The following is a 6,834-nucleotide window of genomic DNA, read 5'->3' on the forward strand; positions in this document are numbered from 1 at the left end:
ATAACTGGCATACACGGAAAAAAAGATCTGAAGACAGAAAAACTTCCTCTCAAAACAAATGGACAAAAAATCCAAGGTCTTTTCAATAGAAGCGTCTGTACAGCCATCAGTCTCATTTAGAAACACTAGCTCTGACCACATCCAGCTGAAGCAAAGCTCCAATCAGTTGACTGCTCTCCCAAACAAAAGAAACGACCAGATGGAAGTTGGTATCGGCCTTGTTCAAGATGCTTGTGAGCTACAACGACCACTGGACTAAATGCTCGGAGCAAAAACGGTCTTTCTACGGTCTAACGGAATTGGGACGGAAAGCCAAAGGAGTCATTGCGGGCGAAAGAACACAAAATGTCCGACATTTTACCTCCAGAGAAAAAGTGAAAGTGGCTGCGAATATAAAACTTGGTGGAACAAAAAAACCTGTAAATCCAAAGTCCAAGATGAAAACGGAACTGTAGGCACAAAAGATGCTGGTAAATACGTCAAAGTTTACAAGAAAGCGAGACCGAAGGGGAATGACGTGAAGCGAACCACATCCAAACCTACCAATCTAAAACAGCCTGCCATTGAGTTAGATTTACTCAATTGAACGAAGATTCCAAAGTTACCTGAAGCAGAAGAGTTCGTATCAATATTGAGTAGACACAGATGTAGAAAAATTGTTTACACGGACACTGAACGAAACCAAAGTGAAACACACGTTTTGGAAAGAATGGTATTTGCCGCTCCCATGACAGGAAAGTTATTACGATGTCCTGAAAAACCAATTGCCCAGACAGCGACATCAATGCAATCTTTCTGCAAGTGGATTTTCCCAAACAGTAAGGAAGTCGCTTGAGTTTTATTTGGCGTCCCAGAACTAAGAAACCGGCTCAAACACTTAGATTTAAAAAACTTAACGCAGTAATTCGAAAAGACTTGAAATTGATCGGAAAAACGGAGCCTTTTGAAGTGGGACTTAGTACAGAGGGATTATCAGTGCCTGGTCTACAATGGAGTGTAACCCAGCATAGTATTAAAACGTGCAGAGGTACCAACAAAGAAGTTGAAACACTATAACTCAGAGCAGGATTCTGTTACTAGTTTTTTTCTGTACTTGACCCCATTGGTTTAATTCCGTTCAGTTTCACATTCTGAAACGCATCTTGACTAACGCTGGAAAACATTGATCCTACAAAAAGGAACCTAGTGAAGCGGCAGAACCCTTGAAGTGGAAAAAAACTTCCAATAGTAGCAGAAACAAGAATCGATAAATGATACCTCAATAAAATGAGGGACAGAACCAAATTTCATGTGTTTGCTGACGCACTTGAAGTCACGATAAGTGCACTGGCCTACATGCGTTCGCAACAGAAAAACTCAGAATTGTAATAGACTTAGAAATTGTCATTGAAAAATGAATACTGGCTCCCATGAGGCACCTTCCAACGCCACAAGCGGAAGTTATAGTATTAAGGTTGAAATAAAGAAAAGTCAAGGAACACGAAAGGAAGATTTAGAGTTGCATTTTTTGGTCAGATTCAACTACAGTGTTGCAACAGGTACAAAGCTTCAATCGTAAAAATCAAGTGTTTGTAGCCAATTGAGTAGCTAATTGAATACAAATGATGTTTCACAGTTCAAACGTGCAAGCGATATCAACAACCCATAAAACATTGGCACCAAAGAAGTCAACATAGATGAAAAAAATATACCTGCATCTATCTTTATGATACAGTTTAAAATGGAAAGCTGTTTTCAATTGGAAGGTTTCAGTAACTTTAAGAGGCTAGTGAATACAGTAAAACACGTACAACAAGCGTTGAGAATAAATCTTTTTTTCAATATTGCGGAAAGAGAAAAGACAAAGACAATCATCATCCAGCTAATACAGCAAAAGAAATTTTGGCAAAATATGAAGTCTCTGAAAGCTGAAAAGGAAGTCCGAGAAGGCATGAAATTATAACAATTTTTACACTTCTTTGATAAAAAACGACCCAATTGTGCCAAAGGTAGTACAGGAATTCTTGAAGTTGTTTTCAAAGCAAAGAGTCCAATATTGACGCTGAGATATTCTTGCCAAATGAGCTAAAGAACAATTAACACGAAGGCGCTGACAATGCTAGCAACATTTTGCAGCTATAAAGCGGGATCCTAGCCATACAAAACATACTACGATCAATCAGGAACAAGCATCTAACCAGAGAACAGAACACAGGATCAACAATAATGCCAGTAATGACCGATTTACTCGCATAGTTTTCAGAGATTTCAACGGCCTTTACTAATATTGGAGTCGACCACTTCTCACCTTTGATTGGTAAGATTGGGCGAAGGAAAAAAGATGACGTTGTCTGTTTTTTTGTCTAACTGCGAGAGTGGTGCATATTGAAGTGGTAACTAATATGGGCACAGAGAGTTGTCTCATGAAACTTATTGCCCGAAGAGGCAAACCACGTGCAATAGTCAGCAACAACGGGTAAATTTTGTTAGACCTGAACAAGAAACTGCCGTACCTTGTATCGCGGAACAAAGAAGAGATCGCATAAATTTTTGATAAATCCGATCCAACCGATGCAATGCACTCTCAAGGAGAATGGGAACGGTTGGTTAGAAGTTGCAAGAAGGCAAGGTACAGTGTTGGGGAAGGATTAGTCACCGAGATTCTTCTTTCAACTGCTACATCTATTGTTGAGCAGACAATGAAAGCAAGGCCGTTGTCTCCAGTCAGTTCACATAATATCGACTTAGATGCATTGGTACCCAAACCTTTCTTGCTGGTCAACAAGCAAGTTTGCTTCCCACAAATGCAATGAGCTGTTAGTCTTTTGATACTGAAAACCTCTTTCGACAAACTCAAGCCTATGCAAATCTCATATGGACAGATTTTGCAAAGAACATTTGTCACCTTTGAACAATTGGCACAAATGGCAATCTACGGCAAAGAGGAAATCCTAAAATGCGATCACGTTTGGTTGACCGACAACAGAGATTAGCGACGCAATTTTAGAGATTAGCAAGTTACCGGGGCCGTGATTCGATCTTCGACTGATCAAAAAAACTACGGAGTTTACAACACACGAAGCCCACTGCTGTACTACCGAACAAAAGCAAAGTTTTCACCATAAAAAACGGCACCAGAGATAATAAGGCTAACCTTTTAATGAAAAAAGCAAATGAACTCAAGGTCAAGTAAAGCAGTGAAGTTAGATAAGCCTGAAAAAAATTTAATGCACCTTCATTCGAACCAAATTGATTTGCTGTCAACTAATTAAGTCATATGAATTCAGAAAAGACTTGTTATTTTCATCGTTCAACACTGACGTTCACAGCGTACTGAAGCTGTATTTCTTGAGCGGTAATTTGCTTGTACTGTGCCTTGTTTTTGTAAATCATCTTAGCGATAGTATGTATAGCTTAAGTTAAAATTGAACTTTGAAAAGGGAATTGATATTTGATTTTCTCAAAAATTCCTTCTGAGCAACAATTTTTAAAGTAAGAAAATTTTTGTGCAAAGGGTAAAGTCAGTTCCTTTTGCCGGCTTTAAAGAAGCTTGCTGTAGTTTGATTTCGGGGATATTGAAACCAATAGAGATTTCCTAGCATTGGAATTAATAAAAATTTTCAACACAAGTTTGACTGTTTCCTCTTTTTTGCTATTGTGAGCAAAATAGGTTTGTAGATCAGCAATGTTGAACGCTTAGTTATTGCGTCCAACTGAGTATCGACTAAAGAAAAGGTAAAATTCAGCTAGCGAAAAAACAGCTCATAAAACCTAACCTCAAAAACATAATATCTGTACAGATTTGAAACAACTTTAATTTTTTTCCTTGTCGTTGATAGGAGAGCGGCGGTTACATACCTAAGTATGCTTCGGAAAATTTTGTTTCTTAATGAAGTTTTGAGAAGCTTCAGTTGAAAATTCCCCAACCTAATTATGTTTTGGATCTATTTGAGTTCTAAACACGCATTGCAAAGTCTCTTGAGTGCTCATAAGCAGTTTTTTACATTAATTTTTTTGAAAAATTTCAAAAGCTCGCTTGGTGGTAGCAATGGTTTCGCTTTGATTCATTTACAGCTTCTGCTATCATTTTTTACGGTATATAATCAAACTTACAAACATAGCTGGTAAATAGTCAGAAAATAGTCTTAGACCACTTTGTAGATCTGCAGTATCAAAAACATTGCAAAAATAGACCCTGAAGAAAAATTTCTCTTCTTTTTATTAATTGAAGAGATGTATACTTTCGTATAGATTCTGTATAAGTTATTGCTCTGTTGCGGCTGTTGAAGAGTCTTAAGGTTACCGAAATATCACAGCCTGGTTCTTGAGATTTTCGCTGGCCGGGTTCATCACTTAATTCGATTGACTAAGAATTAGTCGCTCGGGCGCTTTTTTTGTCTTTTGACGTCTTTGATTGCTTAATCAATTAAAATGATTTACGTCAAAATTTACATAGTAATTGTGAAATTACTTAGTGATTAATTAAAAGCACGGATGGTTATTACGTAGCTCTAAATATCTCAAATATAGAGTATTTGATGTTTAATGAACACCTAAGGTATCAGAAAAATAACATTTTAAGAAATTCAACAATAAATGCCAATATAAAAAAATGTCAATTTTGCACCATATAAGTGCTGATAGCCACACTTGTGGGTTTGGTGGATCCATAGATAGCTTAGATGTTACCCTAATCGTGGGCTATAACTTCTGGTTGCTCAAGTTTTCCCTTCCCAAAACCGGGGGGGGGGGGGGTTGTACAAATTTTCGGTCCCAACCTAAATCTTTTTTCAGTATTGACAATTTCTGTTTTTTGTTCAGTTTCGATCCTTATTTTGCTGTCTGATGGCTGTTTTCGCTGATTTGAAGTGGCACAACATGCTAATTCTATTAGTTGAGCTCAAAAAAACTTCCTTTGAAGTGGCACCTCAGTTGTTGACTTCATCTCCTTGATTTAAAGTGAAGAAAAATCATTTTGATAGTGAAGATAATTTTTGAGAAATAGGCAAGTCTATGTAGTACTAGGCCAATTCAAGCTCCAGGTATCACTTTCTGGTTATTATAAACCTACGCCTTTTCCAGATACGTTTCGTGAAAAGTAGGGTAGGCAGCATGAGTTGAAGGTTTTACCAAATTCGAAAAGACCTGGCAATTCTTTTCCTTACCACTAGTTTCATTTATAAAAAAAACTTTTGTAAGTGAACTAACATATCACAATAATGATTTGGGTTTGCAATTTCTGACAAACTGAGATTTGACGCTTTTCCTGATTTTTTTGAATATCCTTTTAGATGATATATGGCTCACTTATTGTCAAAAATTAACGTTAACCAAAACTAAAAAATTTTAGAATTAAAGGGGAAAGATACGTAGATCCATGGGCATGTTTTCCAAACCCAGACTAGCAAGAGCTATTGACCGCCTTCTGTTGGAACAAGTGGCACAGTTGGAGCATTCTGTTGTGGCAAATGCTAATATAAAAATTATTAAGATAACAAAAACAAAAATTATGTCTTGATACGTTCATCTCTTGACTGAATAACAAAAATACTGCCTTGAAAATTGTGATAAGATATTAACTTTTTCTAGACCTAGCCAGAATCTTGTGTTTTGTAACGCACTATTTGAAATCGACAGTCACTTGCGATGCGCGTTAGCTTACTTCTTTCAAAAGTATTATTCGCGGAGCGAGATCCAAACTTAATTTGCTTTCGCTTACTCGCGGTTTGACATACAAAGATAGAGGAGCAACTGAAATTGAATTAAGAAACTGAAATTTAAACTCAAGTGCTTGTAAGCAACTAAAGAAGATGTGATCATACATGTCTGATCACGAAGCGGGAAGCCAAGAAAGGATGAAAATGAACGACTTGAGACAAAGAATGTACAAACATGAAATGTTGATGAAGGGCAAATAAATTGAACTAAATTAAATCTATCATATAAATTTTTACTGCACCAAATAAATAAATGAAATGTAAAATATACACGGGTATCACATACCCCTTGTTGCGACAAAAGAAAAGTTGTAACAGTAGCAATTTTTCTTTTTGAGAATAATAATAACAATATTTACAAACTAATACTTAGTCCCCGGTTAAGTAAATAATTACAATTTATGCACTGGTTATCATAGCTAAAATTATAATAATACCAAATTATGAGTTCAAAGTTTATGTAGTTTTGGTTGTGAAATTAACTAGTCAGACATCTCTTGATTTTCAGCTTCGAAAACCGTTATTGATCTTACCAATGTCGGAGTATCTTGATCGAGAATTGATAGAGCTTGCGGAGCAGGTGGCGAGACTTCTCCGATAATCGGAGAAATGTTAGTTCCTTTAGGCTGTTGGACAGCAATGTTTTGAACAATTTGAACAACTGGTGCAGGTGGGGCGGAAAATTCTCAACGTCTCCCGCTCCGCGTGGACTTTTAGGTGGAGCTGCAATTGTTGAATCGGAGGACGAATCGTCGAAACCGTAGTATGATGGATTACGGCGGTTTCTATCAGAGGATTTTTTAGACTGTGTAGTGGAAGTTGCTGGAGCAGACGATGATGCTCGCTGGGGAACAATTGTCATCTCGCTGTTTGAAGCGGCATTCTCTTCCTGTCGTTGATTTTTGAGTGCGAGAAAATTTGGTATTTTTGGGATGCGCCCTCGCATCACGCGTGAGATGTTTGATCTTGAAGACGATACTCCACTGCCCGGTTCACGCCTCCGGTGTTTCATCTTTTTTTATCAGCCTTGATTTTCCGGATGAATTGTTTAATATGGCTTTGGATGTGTTCCTCCATCAAATTCTCGCCTATTCGTGGTCCCCGTCGATCCACATAAACTTTCAATGCAAGATTCCAA

The sequence above is a fragment of the Convolutriloba macropyga genome, chromosome 7 (assembly GCF_964194025.1).
Source record: "Convolutriloba macropyga chromosome 7, txConMacr16.3, whole genome shotgun sequence".
In the NCBI taxonomy this organism is placed as follows: domain Eukaryota; kingdom Metazoa; phylum Xenacoelomorpha; order Acoela; family Convolutidae; genus Convolutriloba; species Convolutriloba macropyga.